Source organism: Nomascus leucogenys, chromosome X (genome assembly GCF_006542625.1).
Source record: "Nomascus leucogenys isolate Asia chromosome X, Asia_NLE_v1, whole genome shotgun sequence".
In the NCBI taxonomy this organism is placed as follows: Eukaryota; Metazoa; Chordata; class Mammalia; order Primates; family Hylobatidae; genus Nomascus; species Nomascus leucogenys.
In genome coordinates this window covers 9,121,214-9,147,829 of record NC_044406.1, presented here as the reverse complement: position 1 = coordinate 9,147,829, position 26,616 = coordinate 9,121,214, and the positions used below count along the sequence as shown (strand labels likewise).

The following is a 26,616-nucleotide window of genomic DNA, read 5'->3' as shown; positions in this document are numbered from 1 at the left end:
GTTCATCTCATCCTACTCCCATTACTCCAGCAAAGGGGAATCAGAAAACTGAAGTTAAGAAAGACAGGTAAGTTATAGCATTTGCTATGCACCTCAGACTCATTTTTGCTGTTGAGATGGCATTGTCACCAAACAGAGGCAATTTTTTTTTTCTGGAGAGGAGAGGCAGGACAGGGGCCTGGGGTGGGGGGTGCGGCCAGAACTGTGATGTCACAGATTGCATTGTCTCTTGGGAAACTCATCCATCAAACCGTCACCTCTGATTCTATGCAGGGTCACTACGAAAGAGGCAGCATGCCCCAGTTTGGGTATTCTGAAGTGTTAGTATGTAGTGGAGCTGGTGGTGTGAAGCTGATTCATTTTGTTTCAAAGCCCCAAATGGCATGCTGCCGAACACAGGCACAAGCACAGCAGCGTCTCCTTAGAAATAATGACTCCAAGGCAAACAGCCCTCATTGCAAAATGTAGAAGTCTGCCATCTGCTTGTCTCCACTGTGGTTTATTCGTTTCAGGGTTTTAAATGATGTAATAAAAAGGTAAGTCTTCTTTTTAAAAACTGGAGGGGTAAGTGGGGATTCCAGATTGATTATAGCATATCTGGAATATATGTAAGATATTTGTCTTAAGTTAGAAGAGGATTTGAATTTATAAAGTGTGAATATTATTTTCAAATGCAAGTGCAAATCCTGTCCTGGGAAGACAAGGTAAAATCCATATCTTAAAAAAAGAAGGTCACGCCTTACAACTTAGCAATTTTATTTGGTATTTTAAAAACACGATTTTTTAAAAAATGAATTTTCATAAAGACAGTAATTTTCCAGATGTTTGATAGTACGTATCGATCACTTTTTCATATATGATATTCCACCTTTTCTTGATGTTTTCAATCTATTTTCATCTTTGGATGAGTTAAAAACAAGCAGCTGCTATAAATTGTCAAGGGCTCTTAAAATGAGGTGCCAGATAGATTTGGGAAGCGTCTAGCTGATTTCTACATAACCTCTTTGGAATTACTCTGTTATGGGAGGGAGTATAAAGGGTCATAAGACTCAGATGAAGTTTGAAGCTGAGGTGTCCCCTCTCCCATCCCTGAGGGATAGTGACCAGGGTTTGGAGATATAGGAAGAAGCAAATGCACACCTCTGTGCCTCGCCATGACCTATCGTATTCCAGTCGATGAGGAGTCCAGAGGGCTGGGATCCATGACTCCCTGAGGATTCGCCTGGCAGGAATGAATGCCAGCAAACAGCCCCCTTCCATCCCCTCCCCTCCTCGCTCCCCAGGAGAGGCGCTTCTGCAGAAGTCATTTGGTGTGTGTGCTGGTTTTCCTTGTGAGAGGATTAGAGAATAGGGGAGTGCTTTGTGAGAAAAATCCTGGGAGAGGTTGCTGGGAAGAAATCAAACAGAGGGAAGGAAGACTTCAGATTTCAGAGTCCCCTCAGTCAAGTAAGTCTGAGACCCAGTTGCCTGGCCTAGAGCAGCTGAGGGGTTGTTTCCTTTCGTCCACGCTAGGAGAAACTGGTAAGGCTCATTTTATTCTCTACTGCTCTGGGATGCTACTGTAATTGCTTTACTGAAGCGCAGGGGTCAGAAGGGAGGGAAGTTGGTTAGTGAATCTGCGGACATCCTGCATCGTCTCTGTCTGGTGTATGAGGACGGCGCTGTTTCTGGTACAAAGGGCTGGTAGCCACAGAACAATTTTACTTTTCCCAAACTTGATTAGCATCACTTCTGAGCAACTGACTTAAGCAAAACGCATGCCCACGCAGAAACTATACCCCTATAGAGGAATGCACTTATCTATCAGATACTCGGATCTTTAAAGCATTTCTATCTCAATTTGATTAGTTTGGGAGGTACAACTTCAGGAGAGTGAGAGAAAAACCTGGTCCTTCTGGAAATTGTTCAATTGTCTGTTTCCTGTGAGAATGTATTTTTGCCATTGTATGTATCACCTGTTTTGTAACAAGAGCTGTTCAGATCCAAGCCACTGTTAAAAATCCAAGTAGTACCTAGCGCAAGTTCAAGACACTGTGAAAGGAGGGGAGAGTATTCACACTCAAGTGAGGAAAATGGAACTTGAAGAACTGTATATTCTTTATCTGCATGCAGAGGAGTTCTAATTGGAAAGAAGAAATGAGGAAGCTGCCCTAGAGTCAGAAAGAATAGGTACACGTTTCCTTCAACATTTTCAAAGAATCAGCTCATGCACACAAGCCTTCTTGGGCAAATGTTGCTTCTTACTCCCTAATTCCATTCTGTTATTTCTAGAGCTGACTTTCATATTTGTGTGAAGATATATATAGAATACATTATTTATATTACTTATATATTTAAAATTTATATGTATGCACACACATATAAATATATCCTTTTATCATATCCTGGCAAACTTGAGCCTGAAGAGTTTAGAAATATATTGATTCATTCTGAAGCAAATTATCCCTTAAGCAAGCTACAAAAGTCCTTCTGAGAGGCGTGTTTGGAGTTGGGGGCTGTGTGAAGAAGAGAGAAGTGGCAGACAGCTGTTGTTTCTGTGATGGACAAGTCCAGAAGCCTTTCCTCATAGCTGAGAACCAAATTCCTAAAAACTCTGCGCACCCCTCCCCCATCCCCAAGACAGGGTGCTAATCTTTGTTGTTGTTTTTGCCCTGAGAAAATTTGAGTGCTGCCTAATTTAGGGGGCTCTCTGCATTTTTCCCTCCTCATTAAAATAAAACTAGAAGCATTGCTAAATGCAAAGTTCTGATGATGGATGTTTCGTTTCTAAACTTAACATATGCCAATACTCTTATTATCATTTCGGTTGAATCTGCCCATCATGAAAACACTGATCAAGTAAAATGATTCAACACAAATTATTCAAGTCTGCAACTGTTACTTCAGTTTACTTAATTCTACAGTCTTAACATGATGTGATTATTAGAATATTCAGAAATTGAAAATGCATGCCATTTATTTCATTAATAACAACCAGGTTATTTAAACTATAGGTTATAAACTATAGGTTTCAACTACAGGTTATAAACTATTTAAATACAGTTTCTTTGCATGCACATTGATATGAAAGCCTGAAAAAATATATGCTTTTTCTTTTAAAATGAAATAATTATTTGCCTGAGATATCCTTTGCCAAAAAATGAAAGTCAATTCCCTTTCAATTTCAGTTTTTTATTCTTTTCTCAACTGAAAATGCTAATTCAACCAAACGGTGTTACCTTTGCCTTTAGGAATTGTTTACGGAATGCTGGCAGTCAATTTGGGAGTCCTGAGTGTGAGATAACAGTTAATCAATTTATCTGTGAACTGTGAAGTTTTCAGGTTTTGATTAACATTATTCTCCGCCCCATGCTCATTCTGGTTATAAAGACTATTTACCTTCATTATTATATTTGAGCCTGAGAGCGTCGAGTTTATTAGAATTGATTTTCTTTCCAGGTTGATCTTCTGAAATACTTTGGCCATTTTTCACTACTGCCTTATGAGGTTTTCATTCATCTGGCATATATTTATTGAGTGCTTGGGTGTCACTAATATGGCGCACGTTTGCTGTTAGAGATGAAAGCTATGTTTTGTGGAGTTTATTGCAGAGGCAACCAAGGCTAGAAGGGAAAGACCAACTCGTGCTGTTCTAACAATTGTTTGCCAGCTCCCGTGGTTCAGTTGTGAATGTGGTTTCAGCAACAACGAAAAACTCTAATTCTTCTGAATTATTGATACATTAAAATATATTACTGGCTACTTGGAACCTGTGAGCTGACTTAATCAATAATCCTCTCACATTGCACAAGACCCACTATGTGTTATTCTCATCACTGGGCATTTAAATAATTCAAAAGAAAGGTTTCTCGTGAATTAACCTTGCCATTGTGCAAATTGGGAAAATACAGAACAAAACATTCCAGCATCCTTAATCTTTAGAGCTTATAAATTACTGTTCCTTCTCATTTTTTTCTTGATGTATTAGTTTTTTCTGTTAGATGACTTTTGTTAAATGTTTTGATGTATCATAATAATACACATAATTTGCAATAATGTCAATAAGAAAAAAGAATCATGGGAAAGAAATGAACGTGTCTTGAATCCACCGTATACCAGACACTGCCCTGGCCCCTTTACAAGCGTGTTATCATTTACTCTTCTCAACAATACTGCAAAATAGGTATTATCAGGCCCATTTTAAAGATGAGGGAATGAAGGACCAGAGAATTTAAGAATAAAATCGTGCCACACTACTAAGGTAGCAAACCCAAATCTGTTCCCTGCTCCACAAAAGCACTTTTTAGCACACTTCTATATTGCTCTCTTACCATCTGTGTCTTTCTTCCCAGATCTCGTATCAATTGAGAACTCACTATAGCTTACCTTAATGCTTCCAGAGAATCTCCCTTGACAGCTTCTGCCTGTTCCCTGTCTTCCTTTATGATCAGAGAGCCAACACATATAACTATGGATTGGACAGGCACCATATGTATTTACGTGTAAAAATGGCTTTTGAAACATCAAGGTAGAAACATCATATTAGGTTAAAATACAGAATACAGTATTTTAGATTTGCTCAGTTAAGAGAAATTACACAGTTGGTTTAGTTTGGTTTCTGGCCATGCCTGCCCTGGTTTCCACCAGGTATCCAGTAGGGAGCCCCGGTCTGCATGTACACTGTGACATATTTGTTTGTATAGAGATCTGCTTGTATAAAGGTCTAGGTTTCTATACCCACTCAGCCTCACTTTCTGCCCCCAGCAGGTGAGCAGAAGACAGGGTGGAGTTGTAGAAAAATGCATCCCTTACCCCTACCTGAAGTTACTGGTTGAGAGAAAGAAAATCTTAACACATCATTAATAAAAAGAATTCTAAATATATCAGCTCATTAGTCTGGTACTCTCATAGTATAGTCATTCATTTACTGCAACACAATTATTTAGTCAGCACTATCTATCCAATTGCCTTGTGTACTAGTTTCCGATGGTTGCTGTAATAAATTACCACAAATTATTAAAAATTTAAGCAACACGACCAGGCGCAGTGGCTCATACTTGTAATCCCAGCACATTGGGAGGCTGAGGCAGGAGGATCACTTGAGCCTAGGAGTTCAAGACCAGCTTGGGAAACATAGAGAAACTCCTCCTCTGCAAAAAAATAAAAAGTTAACTGGGTGTGGTAGCATATCCTGTGGTCCCAACTACTTGGAATGCTAAGGAGGGAGGATCCTTTGAGGCCAGGAGTTTGAGGCTGCAATGAGCTATAATCATGCCACTGCACTCCAGCCTGCCCATCTCAAAAAAAATTAAACAACACAAATTTATTTTATTACATTCCTGGAGGTCTGAAGCACAAAATGGATCTAAAATCAAGGTATCAGCAGGCCTGCATTCCCTCTGAAGGCTCTAGACAAGAATCTGTTCCCTGCTTTTCCAACTTCAAGAGGCTTCTGGCACTGCTTGGCTCATGGCGCTGCATGTTTCTGACTCTGCTTCATTCGTCACATTGCCTTCTCTGACTCTTCTGCCTCCCTCTTTCCACTGTAAGGACCTGTGCAATTACACTGGGGCCACCAGGTGACCCCATGGAAATCTTCCCATCTCGCATCCTTAGATCTAACCATATTGAAGGATGTCGAAGGATGTGGTTAAACATCCTTAGCCACATCTGCAAGGTCCCTTTTGCCACGTAACATAACACATACAAAAGCTTGGGAGATTAGAATGTGGACATCTTTGGTGGGGAGCATTGTTCTGACTGCCACATCTTCTTTCAAATTTTATTTTTTTTGAGACAGGGTCTCGCTCTGTCACCCGGACTGGAGTGCAGTGGTGCAAACATGGCTCACTGCAGCCTCAACTTCCTGTGGTCAAGTGATCCTCCCACCTCAGCCTTCTGAGTAGCTGGGACTATAGGCATGCACCACCACGCTCAGCTAATTTTTGTATTTTTTTGTAGAGATGGGGTTTCACCATGTTGCCTAGGCTGGTCTGGAACTCCTGGGCTCAAGCGGTCCACCTGCCACAGCCTCCCAAAGTGCTAGGGTTACAGGTGTGAGCCACTATGCCCGGACACAAATTTCTTTATATTGACTTGATATGTATTTATTCCATGATCTTGTAGGCAGTAGGGAGCGATGGAAATATTTCAATGGAGAGGTGAAATGAAAATGATCAGGTTTCCATGTTAGAAAGCTCACTGAGAGAGCCCTATGGAGATGGAGGCCCAACTAGGCTGCCTATTGGAATGCAGGAGAGAGAGGTCGAGAACATGACTTCTGATAGAATCTGTAGAGAAAAGGACAAGAAGTTTGAGAAATACTAAGGACAGTGCATTGGCAGGACAGCTGAGACGAAGAGGTTTGTGACTTGGATATCTCAGGTAGATGATGGGGGCGTAGAGAGGATGGGGGACTCTGAGAAGATGTGTGTATGCTGCACTAGGACCTGGGGATAGAACACCGGCCAGAAACACCTTTTCTCCTAAGAAGCTAAAAGCCCATCTGTGAAGACACCAGTAATAATAATAGGAATAACTCATATTCACTGAGTACTTTAGCTTCTTCCAAGCACACTACATTTAATTTTCATACCAACCCTCTTTGGTAGACACTAGTAACACTATCATCTCAGTTTTCTGATGAAGAAACTGAAGCAAGGAGACCTTATGTGATTTGCCCAACATCATGCAATTTGTAAGGAGAGAGAGGGCAGTTAAAGTCAAGTAGTCTGGCTCCAGAATCTGTGGTTTTAATTCTTACACTCTACTGCCTTGCTTAACAACCAATTATAATTTTGTGAGATATTTAGTATGAGAGCTACCTGTACATTTAATGGGGGCGGGAGTGAACCACGCGGTTAGCAATTACTGCTCTCAAGATGAACTGTGAATTTTTCTGAGGCACATTCCTGTAACTCCTGGCTATCAGTAGGGTGTGATCCATGACAAAATAAAACATTTATATGGAGCATTAGCCTGGACATCAGGGCAAAATTGGAGAAAGTTCTTATTTCCCTGCTCTCTAAGAATTTATAACCACACTGAGAAAACCATATTGCAATCATAAAAAATAGATGACCAAAAATTAAATGGTTCCAAGGCCCTCTGGATAAATACGAAGTGAGAGCATAGTTCTTTTCTAAAAGAGAGTGGGAAAGAACAGGGCAATAAGAAGGTCAAGATGATGGGATGCAGAGCCATTGTGTACATTCATTGAATGACTTAATGTGTTATGCACTTGCATTCTCCCGTTTCCAACACTATAAAATAATGGCAGGGTGAAATTTGAATCCCAAGGTCTCTCACTCTGCTATGTGTGTGTTTAAAGAATGTTGGGACAGAGCTCCCTTTGAATAAAATTTTTAAATGCCGTAGGAATCCTAAAATGATGCTTACATTTTGTAAGGTCTTGATACCTTGATGTAGTTGTTCTTCATTATCGTTATCATTGCCTGGTTGTTGGGTGGAGCTGCCCTGGGTGTGTGAAGATTTCAGTATCATTCAATATAGGTGGGTCTTTAAAAGAAAATCATGCCAAGAAAGATACATGTAAACTTATTTTTTTACATTCTCTTTTATTTTCTTTAATATTCTGTATCTTTGTAGAAGCTATAATATGGAATTATAGACTACTTATGGGCTTTAAAAAGCACTGTGGTAATCATTAGGTAATAAATTTCTTACCAAGAGATATTACTGAAAGGAATGTGGTTTTTATTCTTTTATAGCCAGATCACCAGGAAGATATGAGACCTTGCCATTTAAGTTTGCTTTTTAATTTGTGTAACAGAAAGATTCATATTTAACCTTTCCTACTAGACATGTATTTAACAAACAATTATTTGGTATCTACTATGTGAAAGGCACACATTTTATTCCATTTGTTCCTTGCAATTCTTGTTAGGAAAGACCCTCTTTACAGTGGAAGAAGGAGAATCTCAGAGAATGGCTCAGCCAGACTTGAACTCCTGTCTTCTGTCTCAGCCCAGAAGACTTGCTCCCATGTCCTTTAACCTACTTAGCTAAGACAGATATTCAAAGCCACTGAGGAAGGACTCCAAATTTCTTCATTTGGAACAGCAAACTAGGAGAGTTTGGTTATATCACCATGACCAATGGTAGGTATATTTTGGGGCAATTATCTCTATGCTAAAATCAATATTGCTATTTATCAAGATAATCTACAGCTTGCCTTAAAGATAGAGAGAGGATTTCAAAGTATATTTGTTGAAAAGATCACTCTCTAGAATTGTATAATTTGCTTCAAAGTGAGACTTGCAAAAAATATGAGATTTATCCCATAGCTGTCTACCCAATCCCTGAAAGATTTACATTCAAGGTGACATCTGTTCAGGCTTACACACTGCTTACCTATGTGTTGGTGAAACACTTTCTGTGAACCTTCTAAATGTTCTCACCCCACTCTGACTTCACCCAATACTCATGACAAGAAGAGGACAAAGCTAGAATTATTATACCAGAGTATCTGACCCTGGGTTCAATGCTGAGAGTGGGTCACAATTAGTTTTAATAGAAAATAACATATAATTACTGACAGGTGCCTTGGGGCATGGGAAAATAGCATTTAAAATAATGTTTTTAGTGATACATTGCCTACAGGATGACATCATGCAAGCTTAATGGCAATGCTTGAAGGTGAGAACTGACTATCATATTGAAAGGGAAAGTTTGTTCAGATTTACTCATCTACCATCAGGGAATCAAACGTGTCCTAGATTTCTAAGACTAATGAAACAAGAAACTAAAATCTACTATTGAAACCTAAATAAATACAGTTATCAATATGCTGATAAGATCTGCAAAGACTAATAGCGTAAGCCCTTAATGAAAAATTATTTTATTCAATGACTTTCCAATACAAAGGTTAGATATCCTTACATCAAAGTAATACTGTATTATTTTTCCCTATAGTTCTGTACCACAAAGAAAAATTAGGGCTTTATTTTTGCTAATTCACGAATTTGTTAAAGTGATCAACAAATTTAATTTCCATATACATGTGTAACTTCAAATGTACAGAGGCGTGAAGCTACTGCAAACACAAGCTTGCTCACTAAATTTTATTTGATAATATCTATTGCCTTGCCATATAACAGCAAGAGCAAACATTCTAAAACTTCTAAGTAAAAGGAAATCATCCGTCTTTTTAAATTATGTGAACTTCACCTTATTTGTAAAGTACTGTATAGAACCAAGAAAAGTGTGGGAAATTGGAACATAATTGGAACATAGTAGGCATTTAAGCCTTATATTTTCACAACAAAATTGTCTTAAATTAAAATAAAAATGATATGCAAATAGGATTTGTTTATCCAAATGTGGGCAGAAGGGCTGTAAAGATACCAGTATGTATTAGAACGACATGAATAATTTATTTTATAATGTAAAACCTAATAAAGATTTAATGATCACCCAGAAGCCTTTAAAATTATGTGAGTAATAGCACTATGGCAGGCAAATACAGGCAGCTATTACAGCTCTACCAAAACTCTGTTTATAACTCTTTGTATGTTACTTTTTGGAAAGGGTGGGTCACAGAATGATGTAATAAATGGTTGCAAAGAAGTTTCTGTCCCAAGATGCCTATTCAGTGAATTCTAGAGCTCAAGCTGCTTTTCTCTAAAACCATGCAATACATGCCTTTGCTTCAGGACTGGACTAACCATTTTCTGATTTATAAATTTAATGATTTCAATATCATGGAGTAACTTCAGTTAAGGAAAATTGTTTTAGGGGCTTACTTTCCTACAACTATTGTTGCCCTGTTGCTTTTAATTCCATTTGAATGCATGCTATGGAGTAGTTGAGTTAAATCCATGGCATCTTGGTTATTCTTCACGGATGAGTTCCAGTTCTTTGGGTGATACAACTAAAAGCTCACAAGATGCTGTGTATCGGCAATGAAACAATCAGTCTTTGAGCTTTGGGGAAATTATTCAAGCAGCGAATTAATCATTGCGATTCTGGTCCCCCTTCACAAATGCTAGGTCTCCGAAAAGACTTCCCCCACACACCCCTATTCCTGGTGCTCTTATTAAAGGTGTAAAATTTCATAAACCTTTAGTAAAACATTATGAATTCTCTTTTTGTGCAGTACAGCTGGTATTTTTTCCAGACATATATTTCCATAATTAAACATCCTAAAATACAAATCCCATTATTATTTGTTATGTCTAGTCAGTAATTAGACCTCAGCTGGTAGGGCAATTTCAGAACAGAGTTTACCAATTTACATACTAATCCAGCAGAGTCTGGTGGGACATGATTAGCATAGATTCAGTCAACATCTTAATTAGCCCTAATCCCAGCATGCACTCCGAGGTGCCTTTACCCCACCCCCACTCGTGTAGGTCTTGTTTAGCTATTTTCCTTCAACAAATTCCAGCTCTTCCAAACATATTTTCCAGTGCTCTTTTTCACAGAGGAGATGATTACATCTCAAAGTGGTATGCCAGGGAGGACATTTTGTGTAAAGCCGGGGAAATGTGAGACATTGGGCCAGGCGAGTGGTGCATACACAAGTCTGAAGCAAAATCAAGGTACCAGAATCTGTTCTTCTAGAATGTTAGAGTATACCCACTCCCCTGTCCCACCCCCAACTCTAGGTAGCAAGATCTGTAAACCATTCCAAACCTGTGAGAATTTTACCTGTTTTCTAAGAAGAATATTCCTTATTCCTGTCCATGATCAGGAGCCCATTTCATCATTTACCAGCTTTCATGTCAGGAAATTCCTTATACCTAACTGACATCCCCCATATTGCATATTTAAGCCCCCTGCCTTTCTGTCCATCCATAGTAGAAACAGAGAACAGGTAGCCACCTATGAAAAGCTCGTCTTATAGCTGAGGACCATAATTAAATTATCTCCTTTACCTTCTCTTCTTCAGGTTGGATTTTTCCAGCTCCTCGACTTTCCTCTGAGCTCCCTTTTCTTCACCTCTTTGATCTTTGTGGTTTTCCTCTGAACTCTTTCCAAGTTCCCCACACCCCCTTTAATTGTGCTCAGAACTAGGCCGAGTATCTTTGAAATCATTTGAATGGCCAGATTTCCTCAGGATAAATACCAACATTTGAGTGTACCTCCATATCCAATTTACTTCTAGAATCAGTGCCTGCTGTTAGTTAGCTGGCTAGTTTCACTTATTCGTCTTCCATTTTTCAAAAAACTCATTTGGTGTGCTATTGCATAATCTAGAGGGGATTTCTTCTATTTGCTTTTTTTTTCTTTTTTGCAGTTTATCAAGGGCACTTTGAGTTTCAATTTCAATTTGCAAAGCTATAAACTACCAGTATCTCCTGCTAAGGTTTGAAGTCATTTGCAAATTCAATTTGAGCATTACCAATAAATTATTGCACAATCCTAGGGGAAAGACCTTAATAAATTATTGCACGATCCTAGGGGAAGGACCTCAATAGGGACTGAGAAGATCCCAGGAGATTATCACTTGCTAACACCTTCATCTCAAGATTCTCCTCTCTGCTTTCCCTGTTCTCTGCCACTCTTTCCCACTTTGACCTTTGTATTATGACATAGCCTTTCCCTGTTTCACTCCTTCTTCTCTCTCTTTTTTTATTTTTACTTATTCTTTCTCTCTCATTGTGTCTTGCGTTTTCACTCAACACTTTCCAGCCATCCCCTGCTTGAGATTGTTCCCCATCCAGAAAATGTGTCTGGTCATAGGGAAGAGACAATGGAATAAGAGAAACATTCCCAGACAATTTTCCTTTTTGGCCTTGTACTGACCTAGCTGAAATCAGGTCACGTGTGTCACAGAAAAAAGCAAGTCAAAAGTGCTGACTGATGGATATAATAAACTCAGGGCAAAGAAATGAAAATGGCTACTTGGCCAGGCGGGGTGGCTCACGCCTATAATCCGGGCACTTTGGGAGGCCGAAGTGGGTGGATCACTTGAGCCCAGGAGTTTGAGACCAGCCCGAGCAACATGGTGAGACCTCATCTCTACAGAAAATAAGAAAATTAGCTGGCTGTGGTGGCGTGTGCCTGCAGTCCCATCTACTCCGGAGACTGAGGTGGGAGGATTGCTTGAGCCCAGGAGATCAAGGCTGCAGTGAGCTAGGATTGCACCACTACACTCCAGCCTGGGCGACAAAGAAAGAATCTGTCTCAAAAAAAAAAAAAAAAAAAGGGTGGCTATTTGAGTCTAGCAGTGACAGGTCAGGAACTGTTTGCAGCCTCGAAGCCTCAAGACCTTTCTGGCCACACAAAAAGAGCTAGTCAGAGTGTTGCGAGGTTCGTGTGTAAAAGAACCAGCTGAATTCACCTGCAGACTCTAGCTTGATTTGTCAGGGGCCAAGCATGTGTTTTGAATTCCAGAAGGTGTCCCAGCTTACTTTAAAAGCCAGGGTCTGTATCAATCTCTGTCTAGAGGCTTAAGAATCCTTAAGATTATAAAAGGTTTATTCATATGGCTTTGGAGATTTTTTTGAAATAGTTGTACATCTGTGAGCAAGAAGCAGGTATGAGGGCTTTGACCTAGATGTCTTCATAGCCAAAAATATCTCTTGCTATTAAGAACTACAAAAACGATTCAAATATCTCATATTGTTGCATTACTTCAGGGGCTACAGATGGAAGATCAAATGCCAAGGATGATGTTGGGAGCCTGTGTTTGACTGGTTGGTTGATTTGGTTTGTTTTTTATTTTTGTATGGCCGCTTGAATTGTGTGTGTGTATTTGATGCAACTTAAAGTTTTAAATTTCCTCACCAATAAATAACTTACATTCTAGATGTTTAATTAATATGCATATCCTTAATCTCCTTGTTTCCCATTCTAATTTCTGATGGCTTTTCTGAAATCATGTGAGGCAAATACACTCTCCTACTTTTCACCTGACCAGACCCAGAAGTGTGTGCAAGAAAGGACTTTGAAGGTTAGTTTAGTAACTACCAGGAGCCATCACAGAGGCTTTACCGGCTCAAGTTAAGAAAGGGATTATTAGTGGAAATGAAATATGGTGCAGTCACTTTGGAAATGGTTTGGCAGTTCCTCAAAAAGTTAAACATAGGGTTACCATATGATCCAACAAGTGTACTTCTAGGTATATATCCAAAAGAAATGAAAACGTATGTTCACACAACAACATGTATATGAATGTTCATAGCAGCATTATTTACAATAGCCAAAAAGTGGAAACAGCCCAAATGTTTATCAATGGATGAATCGATAAATAAAACGCAGCATATTGCTGGGTGCGGTGGCTCATGCCTATAATCCCAGCACTTTGGGAGGCCAAGGCAGGAGATCATTTGAGGTCAGGAGTTTGAGACCAGCCTGGCCAACATGGTGAAACCACCATCTCTACTAAAAATACAAAAAAATAATAGCTGGACATGGTGGTACATGCCTGTAATCCTAGCTTCTCGGGAGGCTGAGGCAGGAGAATCGCTTGAACCTGGGAGGTGGAGGTTGCGGTGAGCCGAGATCACACCATTGCACTCCAGCCTGGGCAACAAGAGCCAAACACTGTCTCAAAAAAAAAAAAAAAAAAAAACCACATACACACACAAAACAAGCAAACAAACAAAAACCCTCTTTTAACTCCATAGTTAAAACCATAGTTTTGCATTCCTAGCTGTCATGAGTGAAGCCGAGATTTAAAAAAGTAATATAGGACTATCACAAACCAAAGTTACATCTAATATAAATGTCCATTCATATTTCATTTGGCTGTGATTGTGTATTTGTGGCAGGTATATGGGTGTGTAGGGAGGATGCGTGTGCACTCATACAATGTTAGGATCAAGAGGACCACAGGAATCTCCTAATTCAAGCTCAATATTAACATATTCAATATACATAGGTTCGATATTTGTAATATATACTGCTGATTGTGCAATAATTCTTCACATTCCCATGGCCGCCTTTAAAAGGCCATCATAGCACACATCTAATTTTATCCTAACATAATTCTATGAGCTTGCTAGAGGGCATTATTATTATTCTACTGAGAAAATGGGACCTCCAAACAGGTCCAGCTTTGGCTAAGTCTTACACGGCATGTGAATGGTGAGGTTGAGGATTAAAACCCAGATTCCACATCGTTGCTCAGAGTACTTCATTCTGGCCCACAATCTCTAAAGCTACAACTGTCTAAATACACTGTCTACACTGTCTTGTATAATATCTGAAACAGTGCATGTTGGAGGGAGAGTTCTATTAAAATGATAATAGGAGTTAGTTAATTCTTTTTAAACTGTAACAATTAAAAGCATTTTGTGAGTGACCTAGGAACACTTGGCTCTGTATCATAACTCCTTTCTCTTTTCTTTTCTTTTGTTTTTAAAGTTTAGCTGAGATACAATTCACATACCACACAATGTATCCATCTAATGTGGACAATTTAATGTTTTAAAGTATATTCCCAGTGTCCTACAACCATCACCACCATCTAATTTTAGAACAGCTTTATCTCCCCAATAAAAGAAACGTTGTGCCCATTAGCAGTCACTTCCTTTCCCCCTACCCTTCACCTCTAGCCCCTTGCAACCACTAATTGACTTTCTATCTCTATGAATTTGCCTATTCTGGACATTTCACATAGATGGAATCCTACAATATGTGACCCTCTGTGACTGCCGTCTTTCACTGAGCATGATGTAGCATGTATCAGCAGCTGAATAATACTTTTTAGAGCTGAATACTCTCCGGTTGTATGGATATGCATGGATATGCTACATTTGTGTTTTTGTTTGTTTTTTGTTTGTTCGTTTGTATTTAGACAGTTGTAGCTTTAGAGATTGTGGGCCAGAATGAAGTACTCTGAGCAACGATGTGGAATCTGGGTTTTAATCCTCAACCTCACCATTCACATGCCGTGTAAGACTTAGCCAAAGCTGGACCTGTTTGGAATTAGCTGCCCATTTTCTCAGTAGAATAATAATAATGCCCTCTAGCAAGCTCATAGAATTATGTTAGGATAAAATTAGATGTGTGCTATGATGGCCTCTTAAAGAAGGCCATGGGAATGTGAAGAATTATTGCACAATCAGCAGTATATATTACAAATATCGAACCTATGTATATTGAATATCTTAATATTGAGCTTGAATTAGGAGATTCCTATGGTCCTGTTGATCCTAACATTGTATGAGTACACACACATCCTCCCTACACACCCATATACCTGCCACAAATACACAATCACAGCCAAATGAAATATGAATGGACATTTATGTTAGATGTAACTTTGGCTTGTGATAGTCCTGTATTACTTTTTTAAATCTCGGCTTCACTCATGACAGCTAGGAATGCAAAACTATGGTTTTAACTATGGAGTTAAAAGAGGGTTTTTGTTTGTTTGCTTGTTTTGTGTGTGTATGTGTTTGTTTGTTTGTTTGTTTTGAGATAGTGTTTGGCTTTTGTTGCCCCGGCTGGAGTGCAATGGTGTGATCTCGGCTCACCACAACCTCTGCCCCCCCACCCCGGTTCAAGCGATTCTTCTGCCTCAGCCTCCTGAGTAGCTGGGATTACAGGCATGCGCCACCATGCCCGGCTAATTTTGTATTTTTAGTAGAGATGGAGTTTCTCCCTGTTGGTCAGGCTGGTCTCAAACTCCTGACCTCAGGTGATCTGCCCACCTCGGCCTCCCAAAGTGCTGGGATTACAGGCATGAGCCACCGCACCCAGCCAAAAGAGTTTTTAAAAAGAGCAAAAAAGGCAAAGGAAATGAGATCCAATTATGCCTTCAGATTTATGAGAATTGTAAATACTGTTTTAATAACTTCTAAAAGAGCGTCTGAAACAGTAAAAGTAAGTGGATTTCTCATTCATAACTGTTTACAGAATTATTTTCTGAGCAAGTTGAAAATTCGGGGTAAAGAGATTTTCTTTGAGAAAGTTAACTCATTGTCCAAAATTCCTTTGACTCCAGATGCCAAGACAAATTTTGAGAGTAATGTCATATGGTTCTGTAATAGTAATATTCTAAGCTCTACTGAGACAGCATATTCTTCTACAAGTAGGAAAAATATATTTTTATTAGGTATGAAAAATAGATTTTTGACATAACTTTTCTTATTATGAAATAGTTGGAGACCCAAAGCCAGGTGCGGTGGCTCATGCCTGTAATCCCAGCACTTTGGGAGGCTGAGGTGGGTGGATCGCGAGGTCAGGAGATCGAGACCATCCTGGCTAACATGGTGGAAACCCTGTCTCTGCTAAATATACAAAAAATTAGCCGGATGTGGTGGTGGGTGCCTGTAGTCCCAGCTACTCGGAAGGCTGATGCAGGGGAATGGCGTGAACCCAGAAGTCAGAGTTTGCAGTGAGCCGAAATCACACCACTGCACTCCAGCCTGGGCAACAGAACGAGACTCGGTCTCAAAAAAAAAAAAAAAAGAAATAGTTGGAGACACACAAGAGGTTGCAAAACTAATGCAGAGAGTTCCCCCGTATCATTCATGTGGCTTCCCCTAATGATAACATCTTTCATAACCACACTAATGTCAAAACCAGTACATTGACTTTGACACAGTACTATCAAAAATAGATTTTCATAGTGGCAAAATTTCCCTTAGAAATTGGACTACAAATTATCACATCATTTCAAGTCTTAAGTGTCACAGTTGGATCAAGCTTTTATTATTAAAGGGTATAATTTGATTCTTTATGTAAACAAGTGTTGCCCTAAGTGTTTTTTTTAATTACATGCATTGAAACCTGAATAATAGTTCATTTCGGCTTACATTTGTATCTAAAAATACTAATAAGCTCCACTTCAAAATATATAGTACTATTTTTAAAAACTGTGTCGCTTTCAAACAACACTTAGATCATTAAATTAGATCCTCATTGTTCCCTCAGAGGTGACAGGCATTATTAAAATGTATTCTGCATATTTTCTGTAATTATGTCTAATCAGTGTGAATTGATGCTGTGGAAAATACTTAATTAAAAACACATATTTGAGCTATAAGTGGGAAACAACGGAGAAACTCTCATAGTTTGACTCTAAATGACAAAAACTGATAGAAAGTTGAAATATTAGACAAGACCAGCAGCCTGGAAAAAAAAAATGTGTTAATAGGTAGAAAATGCAAAATGTCTATAGAAATATCCTGGCCTTAAAACAAAAGAAAGGGCTTTGTCATTGTGTATTCTTTTTCCCCTGCAGAATCAATTCTGAAAGATGTGGAGATCTCATAAATGTCTCCAAAGAACAGTTCACAGCACCCAGGGAGTGAGGCTTTCTGAAAGAAATGCCTTCCCATGCTGTGTAAATGGCATGTGTCAAGGGGGAAAGGCCCCAGCGCTGTGGTGATTGAGCAGGGGCTGCTGTGGGCAGCTTCCTTTGTGTCCTGATCATTTACATGACTTAAACACAACAATGTGCTCCATCGTCAATAACACAAGACGCTTTGCCATAGCAACAGTTTCAGAATGTGGCACAGCCTCGGTGGTGTCCCTGAAACAGAAAAGTTCCCTAAAGAAACATTCCTTATGAATATGTTCAGAGATTTCTTTATCCTACTAGGACTTGTTTCAAATTCCATTGGGTTTAGGTTTTATTTGCACAGCCCATCTTTCCTTTGCTCTATGAGAACCAGCTTTGGGGAGAAGTTGGGAGAGACACAACTGTGAGGTCAGAGGGTAGGAATACATACATGGCTGTGATAGAAATGGAATTCTTGAGAACATTCTCAGAAAACTGTTAATGCTATCCAGAAAATCATGTAAAACTCAGGAATGCAACATACATCCCACAGTCATTGTTGGTTTCTTTGAAGGTCTGTAATAAATGGCCCTTTTAGTGTTTGTACATTTTGCTTCTTTCCATCACAACATGTGCATGTACTGTGACACACTTTAGACCATCATAAGGACATGAACCCCACACTCAATGGCATTGTCCAAAAGACACAGCACATATGTTATCAAAGCTGTGATTAAACTCCAATACCTCCCTCCTATTTCAAGGTCATTTTCTGGCAAGACACAATTTTCCCGTTAAGAAAGTACCCATCCTCCCCCACCCCCCTTTTTCAAGCAATAGCACTTTCTACAAGTTTGAATCTGAAAGAGTTGTTCTAGTGAAACTTTCACCTAAGACAGCATAGAAGAGAAGAAAAACATAAATAATTTTAATGATAAGTGATAACAGTTGAATTATATTTGGCTATGTAACATACACTGGTGTTTTACCTTTAGGAGATAGTTAGAGCACTTTATAGTTTGTCTGGCTCAGTGAGAAGGAAATTGTTTACCTTGATATGTTTGTGTTTCTGAAAGATGTGCCTTCTGCGGCATATGTGCCATGTTGCCCCCTTTCCTCATCTGTTCCTCTTCGTTGATTTCTGGGACGTAGCCATCCCTTAACACTGGAGCTGCCTATAGTGATAGATGATACTCTGAATCTGTGCACCTGACTCCATAGTAATCTATAAATTAGTGATGAGCTGGTAATAAAAAATCCTAAATGTTCCTGCTTCTCAGGGAGTCACAGACCCCAGGGGTCGCCAAGCAATGAAAGATCAAACTGGACTCACCAGTGAAAACACAATTAATTATTTACACACAGCAGCATTTGACATTGGTATCATTTGAATCAGGAGATCCTTTATTGGCTACATTACTACATTGATTTGTGCTCCAAAGACTGTAAGTTTGGATGCACCCTTGTTCAGGCAAAGGGAGATGAGTGGATAGTGAGTGACGAAAGGTGAGCACTGAGTGTCAATTTTTATGCACATGTTAATATAAAGAAATTGATGTCGTATATTATAGTGATAATTTAAGGAGTTTTGAAAACACAACGATTGTGTGTGGGTGCAAAGTGAAAAGGAAGGGGGATAGAGAAGCAATTATAAGTCTCTTATCTCAGTCCAGTAAAGCCAAATTAATTTAACCAGAGCTGGGGAGAAGTCTCAAGAGAAAGGCCTTCTGAATAAGACCCCACTGGAGAAACTTAAGCGACACCAGCGAGGAGTAGCTCCCACTCACGTCTCTTGGTTGCTCTGCTGTCCTCTAAAATGATTTCCTGAGGGCAGCAGGGCTGGTGAGTTTCATTGCAGAAACTTCGGGTCTTCTATCATAGGCATTTTATGCATTAAATTGTGAGAGTAAAACATGTCCTCCTGAGTTGGAGTGCCTCTAATATTTAGCCTACTCAAAAGGCTGAGCAGGTTCAGTTCTGTCTGTGAACCTGGGGAAGAGAAATAAAAATCTTTATTTTTGTATGTTCTGTAATTTTCAAGGCTTTTTTTTTTTTTTTTTTTTTTTTTTTACAGTCGAAGGACTGCCATTGTAATGCTGCGGATTTCGTGGGCTGCTGCTCAACAATGGGGAAATTTCATTAAGCTGAGCCAAAGCTAATTTTGAGGCACTTCTGAGACATTCCCTATTAAGTAGAGAAAGGATTTGATTCCTTATCCTTCCTTTCATGCTTGAGGGATCTCAGAACCTTGACAAAGCAATGACTGCAATACTGACTGAAAGTAAAGGAAGCCCTATTCAAATGGTTAGCATTGCCTCCCAGATGCCAAAATTCCCAATTTTTAAAGAAAGTTCATCATTCAGAACTATTAAGAATTTTTCCACTCTTTGGTAGAAGAATAATAAGTCATATATTTATAGAGAGGTCTTTCTTCAATCAGTTCAGACGCCTCAATTGCTCACTGTCTCAAAAGATGGAGAGTAAACATGTGTAATATTTAATTTCTATGTACAAGCAAAGACTCATAATTTTCTGGACCACACAGAATCTCTGTAAAAGTTTTGGATCTAATCTCTGCTTCTGTACTAATTCCAAAAAAGTCAATGAAGTCTGAAGGCATTTGGCAATAGAACTAACCAATTTAAACTCTGTGTTTAGCCTACAACCCAAAAGTCAATGTTTCATAAATATTTGAACATAGCTATTGGAACTCCCGCTGGTTATCTTTTAAGTTGTACTTTGCTTTTAGACGAAGAACCATATCAGAGTATCATTCTCCCATAAAAATCTGTAAAATAATGTTCAAATAGTCCCACATTACAAAAAATTAAATTCCACAAGTTTATTGCCCTATGGATACTGGGCAAAGTGACTGATGCCCATGTTATGGATTAATCAGGTTATAACCAAAAATTTCCCTTATATTCATCCTTGGTTCACATACTCTACATCAGGAAGGTCATCCAAGACTAAGATAGAGGGCAAATGGGGCCTGGTAGCAACACCGATTTTGTTCACCATCTAAGTGGCTGGTTCTGATCATCATCATATTATTATGCTGTTTTTGCTTTTAAATTGTTACCACCTCCATAGATCCAGCTCCTGTCCTATAGAGTATTCAGTTACTGGGTGGATTATTGTCTTGGTTTGGGTTCTCTTGGATGCAGACCTTGAGACAAAATTTCAAGGGCATGTAATTTATTTGGAGGAGAGAGACAAGGAAGAGAGGAAAACCAATAAAGAATGGGTTATCAGGTAAGTTACCACTATGGGCACTGAAGCTTAATCTTATTGGAGAACTCTGAGATCCAGTGGAAAACATACTCCTCAGAGATATCGTATCTGAGGGACAAGGGAGCGGGGGTATTAATACACCAATTCTGGCCAGTACTGCATGAGGACTGCACAGGGGTAGAAGTGGGAGACATTAATTCTCCAGCACTTCTGGGCTGCCATATGCAAGCAAAGCTGGCTCCAGCACCAGAGAAAACTCTCTGGCAAAAAAATCATAGAGACTGGCAGTTGGATGTCAGGCTACTGGGCATAGAAATGGAAAGGCCTAAGGGAATATGAGCAGAGAATTGACCTATCTGGTTGATATTGAGAATCAATTTCATTGTCTACAACCCCAAAGGCAATAAACAGACTCCACGGGTCCCTGCAAGAGCCTTGTCAATATTCTTCCACGAGGAAGAGAATAGTTTTCCCATGGCTTTTTTTTTTAAATCACCATCTACTTCTACTGTATGTGATTTGTCATCTGAATATGAGAGCTTAAAGAGATTCACTTACCTTCCCAGACCCAGTTCTAACCCAGACAGAGGATAAACTGGAAGAGTAAGGGTATGGGAATCTGAATCTAATGAAACAGAATAGGCCAGAAAGGGTTCAAATCTAGGCTGGAAACTGACTGTTGGCATTTGGCAGGTGGATAGCTCTCCTATTTGCAGGAGGGAGTGAAATCTACACAGACAAGTGAAGAGGGATGACAGTAGGTCCAGCAATTAGTGACAGATGGAGAGTCACATTGTCAAGCTGTTGGCATTGAAAAGAGCCAACAGGAAGTGGCAGGTACAGACCCTTGGCAAAAGGCCATAGGAAGGGGGCCAACCTGACAGGTGTGGGCATGAAGAGGAGGGAGGAGAAGGTTCTTTTGTAGTTTGTTTATCCACAAACGGTAGTGTCTTTATCCTGGACAAAGCACAGGTGGATAATGTCAACATTGAGATTGGAAGGAGAAGCTTGGAATTCAGGGGCATAGTTCAAGTCACAGAATAACTAAATTAATGAACAGGGCACCAAGTCAATGACACAAGCACAAGAAGCTCTATGATTTTAGTTAGAACTTCTTTTGATTGTAAATGGCAAAAAATTGTTTTACTTTAAGAAAAAATAGAAAGTGTGTGTAGTATGTGCATGTGTGTATGTAGAGTGTATCAGTTATCCAGCGCTGCATAACAAACCATCATAAAATTTAGTGGCTTAAAGCAACAATCTTTAGCCATGATTCTGTGGGTCAGCAATTAGCTGGATTCAGCTGGGCAATTCTTCTGCTTGGCTCACTTGGTCTCACTCATGTGTCTGCAGTCAGCTGGCAGGTGATGAGAGGGCTGGTGGATCTAGAAAACACCAGCTGAGATGCTTCTACATGATCTACATGATCAATCGCTGCTCCACCTCGTCTCTCATCCTCCAGGTGGCCAGTCTGGCCCACTTTATATGTTAATGAAAGGTTCCCAGCCGCCAGCAAGCGCAAGCCCCAAACCACAAACACTTTTTAGCCTCTGCTTGCTTCATGTTTGCTAATGTCCCATTGACCAATAAGAGTCATGTGGCCACACCCAGATTCAAAGAGTGGGTAGATTTCACTTGTTGACATAATTTGTGACCAATTCATGTGATCTACTATCAGAGGGCAGTTGAAGCTGCACAGAAACAGGAATACAATGGTAGAATGACCTCTCTGCTTCTTCCTGTTTCTATTCTTTCTGTCTACCAACTTCGGTCTCATGGGTGAGCTGTCTTCACAAGGCAGGAGCTCCGGGTCACTTTTAGCTCTTGGGATCACATCCTCACTGCATCATAACCTGAGAGGAAAGTACTCTCTTCTGTCCTGCCCAATTTAGAAAATCCTGCAACTAAAGCTTATTGGCTTGGCTTGCATACTGGGGGATGATACTGGTGGCTCATATTCAACCCAGATGATGGGAGAGGAAGGGGGAAGAACTGTTCCTCCCATGTTTTCTTTGCCTTTCTCTGGCTTAGTTCTTGTGTTTCCTAGATTCCATTTTTTCTCTTTCTTGGTTTTCTCTTTCATTTTTTTCTGGAACACATATTGGAAAATGTTACATGGAAGGCAACTTTTTTGAGGTCTTGCATATCCATTCTTCCACTGTCCAACTTGAAGGAAAATTTGATTTATTTCCCCATAGGGCTTATCCTCTAAGATATTCTGTAATTTCCTTGTTCGTTGTGTTTCTTGTCTATCGTTTTTATATCCTGCTATGCAAGCACATCAAAGGCAGAGTTTTTTGTCAGTTTATTTCACTGATGTGTCTCAAGCATCTAGACCAGTGTATGCAGCAGGCAATCAATATTTGTGGAATTAATGAATGAATCAGGCTGAGTTTTCTGTAGCACATGCTCCTATTGCCACCCTTTGTCCCTCCAGTCCCCACTGCACTGTGGGTTTTTGAGGGTTTTGTTCATTTTCACATCTCCAGTGCCTTGCCCACTCTGGCATGTGTGGGAGTCCCATAAATCAGGGGCCCCCAAGCCCCCAGGCCATGGATTAGTACCAGTCCCAGTCTATGGCTTGTTAGGAACCAGGCTACACAATAGGAGGTGAGTGGCAAGTGAGTGAGCATTATCGCCTGAGCTCTGTCTCTTGTCAGATCAGCGGTGGCATTAGACTCTCATAGGAGTGCAAACCCTATTGTGAACTGTGCATGCGAGGGATCTAGGTTGCCCACTCCTTATGGTAATCTAACGCTTGATGATCTGAAGTGGAACAGTTTCATCCTGAGATCACCCTCCCCCCACCCATCCCGGATTCATGGAAAAATTGTCTTCCAAGAAACCGGTCCCTGGAGCCAAAAAGGTTGGGGGATCACTGCCATAAATTGTTCTTGAATGAATAACTGAATTACCAGGGAAAGCAAAACTAGCTAATGCTATTTGGAGGGAAAGTTCTTCTCAGGACAGAAGTGTTTTCTGTAATATTTAAATTATATTCTCAAGGTAGAGGAAGTACATGAATAAACTTATAGAATAAGACCAAATTTATTTTGCTTGCTGCTATATTTACATATAACTATAACTATATTAGTATCTCTATATCTAGATGCCCTAGTTAAAGATTCAGTTGACCCAGCTGGCATTCCATCTTTGCCAGAACTATCTCTGCTGTGAAAAATCTTCTCTTTTCAAATCCTGTGTATAAAGCAAGCTGCCTATAAATATTTGTTGTCTGAATAACCATAGAAATGATGCATAGATCTTTCTAATGTTTCACAGAGGGGTTTAGTTAACTGAAGCTAAAGAACAGTTCTATTAAAATCTTGGTAGAATTTTCTGTTATTCAAGTAGAATGCTTGGCAGGGACAAATTATACAATGTAATCTTTTGGCAATTTTCTTTTGCATTCCTGTGAAGCACAGCCTTTAAAGGTATTGCTGGGAAGAGTTTTGTTTTCCAAAAGTGATGATAGATTTTGGCAAAAGGCCATAAAACTTATCAATGTTTTTTAACCTCCATCAACAAAATAATTAAATTTTGTTATGTTTCAAATTTGAGGGGATTTTTATTTTTCATATTTCAACTCTTTGAGTTTTCATTAGAAAAGCAATGTTTTCCTTATTTTAAGAAATACAGGTTTTTATTTCTACCTTTTTGACCAATGATGTATAGGAAAGTTTAAGGAGGCACAGACCTCATCCCCAATTATTAAAAGCAGATGTTTTCTGAGAAACGTGCTGTGGATGATTTTAGCATTAACAACACCCAGTGTGGACAATACTGTCTTGGAGAGAACTTTGGTTACTGCACCAGAGTTGATTTCTAAGTTGAGAGGCAGAAATACAAGACAAGACATGGGAACTGCTGAACTGGTTTTGCCCAAGTTAACTTAGAGTCTCAACTAGTTCATGCCTTAATGAAGCTACATTTTACTCATTAATCTACACATTTGAAGGGTAATACATAAAGCTAGGAAAGCAGCTGATACTTTGAAATACAAACTTAGGAACCAGGGGATGATCTGTCTCTGCAAAGAGCATAGGAAGCTACGGGGAAGTGTATGAAGCCGGGAGAAGCAGGAAGCTGGGGACAGTAAAGCATCTGTGCCTTCTTCAGCCAATCTTTATTGAGCACCAGCAGCACATCTAGTGCTATTCTGGATGCTGAGGCCACAAAAGTCAATTAAATGAGTCCCTGCCCTTGTTCAGCTTATATTCTAATGGAGGGAGCTGGACAATAAACCAATCAGTGTCAGCTAGTGAGGGGTGCTGCAAATACAAATAAAGCAGGATTTACAGGAACCAAGGCTCTCCACAAAGGAGAGGAGCAAGGAGGTTACCCTTTCATGTAAGATGTCTAGGAAGGCCTTTTGGGAAAGGTAAGAATTGAGCAGACACCTGAAGAAACTAAGCGTGCAAATCATGCTGACATCCTGGAGGCAAGAACTATGGGCAGAAAGAACAGCAAGTGCAGAGGCCTGAGATGGTAGCCTGTGGTATCTGTGAAGAACTGACGGAGCCTCAGAGTGGTGAGGGCAGCGGGAGTCAGGGGCAACTGGGAGAGGACTAGGTCACAGCAAGGACAGCCTCTTAGAGCTTTGGGAGCATTGCGTGGACTTTGTCTTTTACTGTTGTGAAACGGGAGCCAATGAAGAGTCTTGAGCAAAAGAGTTCAAAAGAATGACAGCTTTGAAATAGGCTGGGAAGGAGTGCAGGGGAATGCAAGGTAGGAGCAGGCACCCAGAAGAGGCTCCAGCAGTAATGCAATCAAAAGATGAAGCAGAAGGACAGGAAGAGAGGCTATCAGATTCTGGGTGTTTTCAAGGTGAAGTCAACAGGATTTTCTTATAGATTGGATGCTGCATTTGAGAGACAGAAAAAACAACAACAACAACAAAAAAACCATGGATAACTACAAAGATTCTGATCTGAGCATCTGGTGGTCCTAAATGCCCTCTCTTTTAGGTATGGTCACATCTGTTTACAGGGACAGAGATGGGACAGACATGAGCCGAAGTATTATAATTCAGCTAGTTATGGTATTCAAATTCAACAAAATGAAATGAAGAAAATATCAAGACTTCCAGTAATAAACTAAGTGCAAAAAGGAAGAAAATGTAGCTTAGCAGCCAAATTAGCTAAATCAATTAGAAGAAGTAAGTTCAATATGAATTAACAGAACCTAATATGGTAATTTGTAGTTATAAATTTACAATATCTCAAGCTGGGGTCACTATTGGAGTATCTCATTCAGTTTTCATTCAAACTATAAAGCAATTGGGGCTTAGGAAAACAAAAAATGACCTGGCACAGTGGCTCACGCCTGTAATCCCAGCACATTGGGAGGCAGAAGTGGGAGGATTACTTGAGCCCAGGAGAGCAAGACTAACCTGGGCAACATGGTGGGACCCCGCCTTTACTGAAAAAAAATTTTTAATTAGCTGGATGTGGTCGCATGTGCCCATAGCCCCAGCTACTCAGGAGGCTGAGATGGGAGGATCGCTTGAACCCAGAAGGTGGAGGCTGCAGTGAGCCATTATTGTGCCAGTGCACTCCAGCCTGGACAACAGAGTGAGACCCTGTCTCAAAAAACAAACAAACAAATCATGAGGGGATGTGAAAACTGATGATATGAGAACAAGTTGACTAATTGGATGAATAGCCCAGAAGCAAGTGGACTTAGAGGCATAATGACTGTCTTCAAATATCTGTGGGGCTGTCATATGAAAGCAGAATTAAACTTGGTCAATGTGACCCAAAGTTAAGCTGGGTTCTATAGGTAGAAACTACTGCAAGAAACACCTTAGCTCAATGGACGGACAGTTTTCCATAACAGACACTGCTAGTACTCTCCAACATCTGTGAACTCATCTCCATCTTGGGTACCCTGATAGTCTATATATTTTAACCCCTTGCTATCTAAGTGGGGCCATATGCCTATGTCAGTCAAGCCAATAAAGTATGGGTGAGCTTAGTATATGCTACTTCCAGTCCCGACCTCTAAAGCCCCCTCTGAGCTCTTCCACACATTCTCTGTTCCCCTGCTGCTAGTCAGATGCAGAGGGTCCTGGGGAGGACTCTGAGGTCCTGTAAGACGGTAGGTGAAAGAAGCCAAGATCTGCGAAAAGAGCCAGCTGAACAGAACTGCCTGGTACATTGTGATATGAACATTAAATAAACCTTTATTGTATCAAGCCATGT

The 26,616-nt window shown here is 39.9% G+C and overlaps 1 protein-coding gene across 1 annotated transcript in view; it reads left to right on the top strand.

The window, feature by feature from the left end:
* Positions 1-252: 252 nt before the first annotated feature.
* MID1 (midline 1) overlaps positions 253-26,616 on the top strand; it is a 240,413-nt gene continuing 214,049 nt past the window's right edge. Inside the window, exon 1 of the mRNA XM_003261004.3 lies at positions 253-536. The gene's annotated coding sequence lies outside the window, so the exon portion shown is untranslated. The remainder of the gene's footprint in view (positions 537-26,616) is intronic.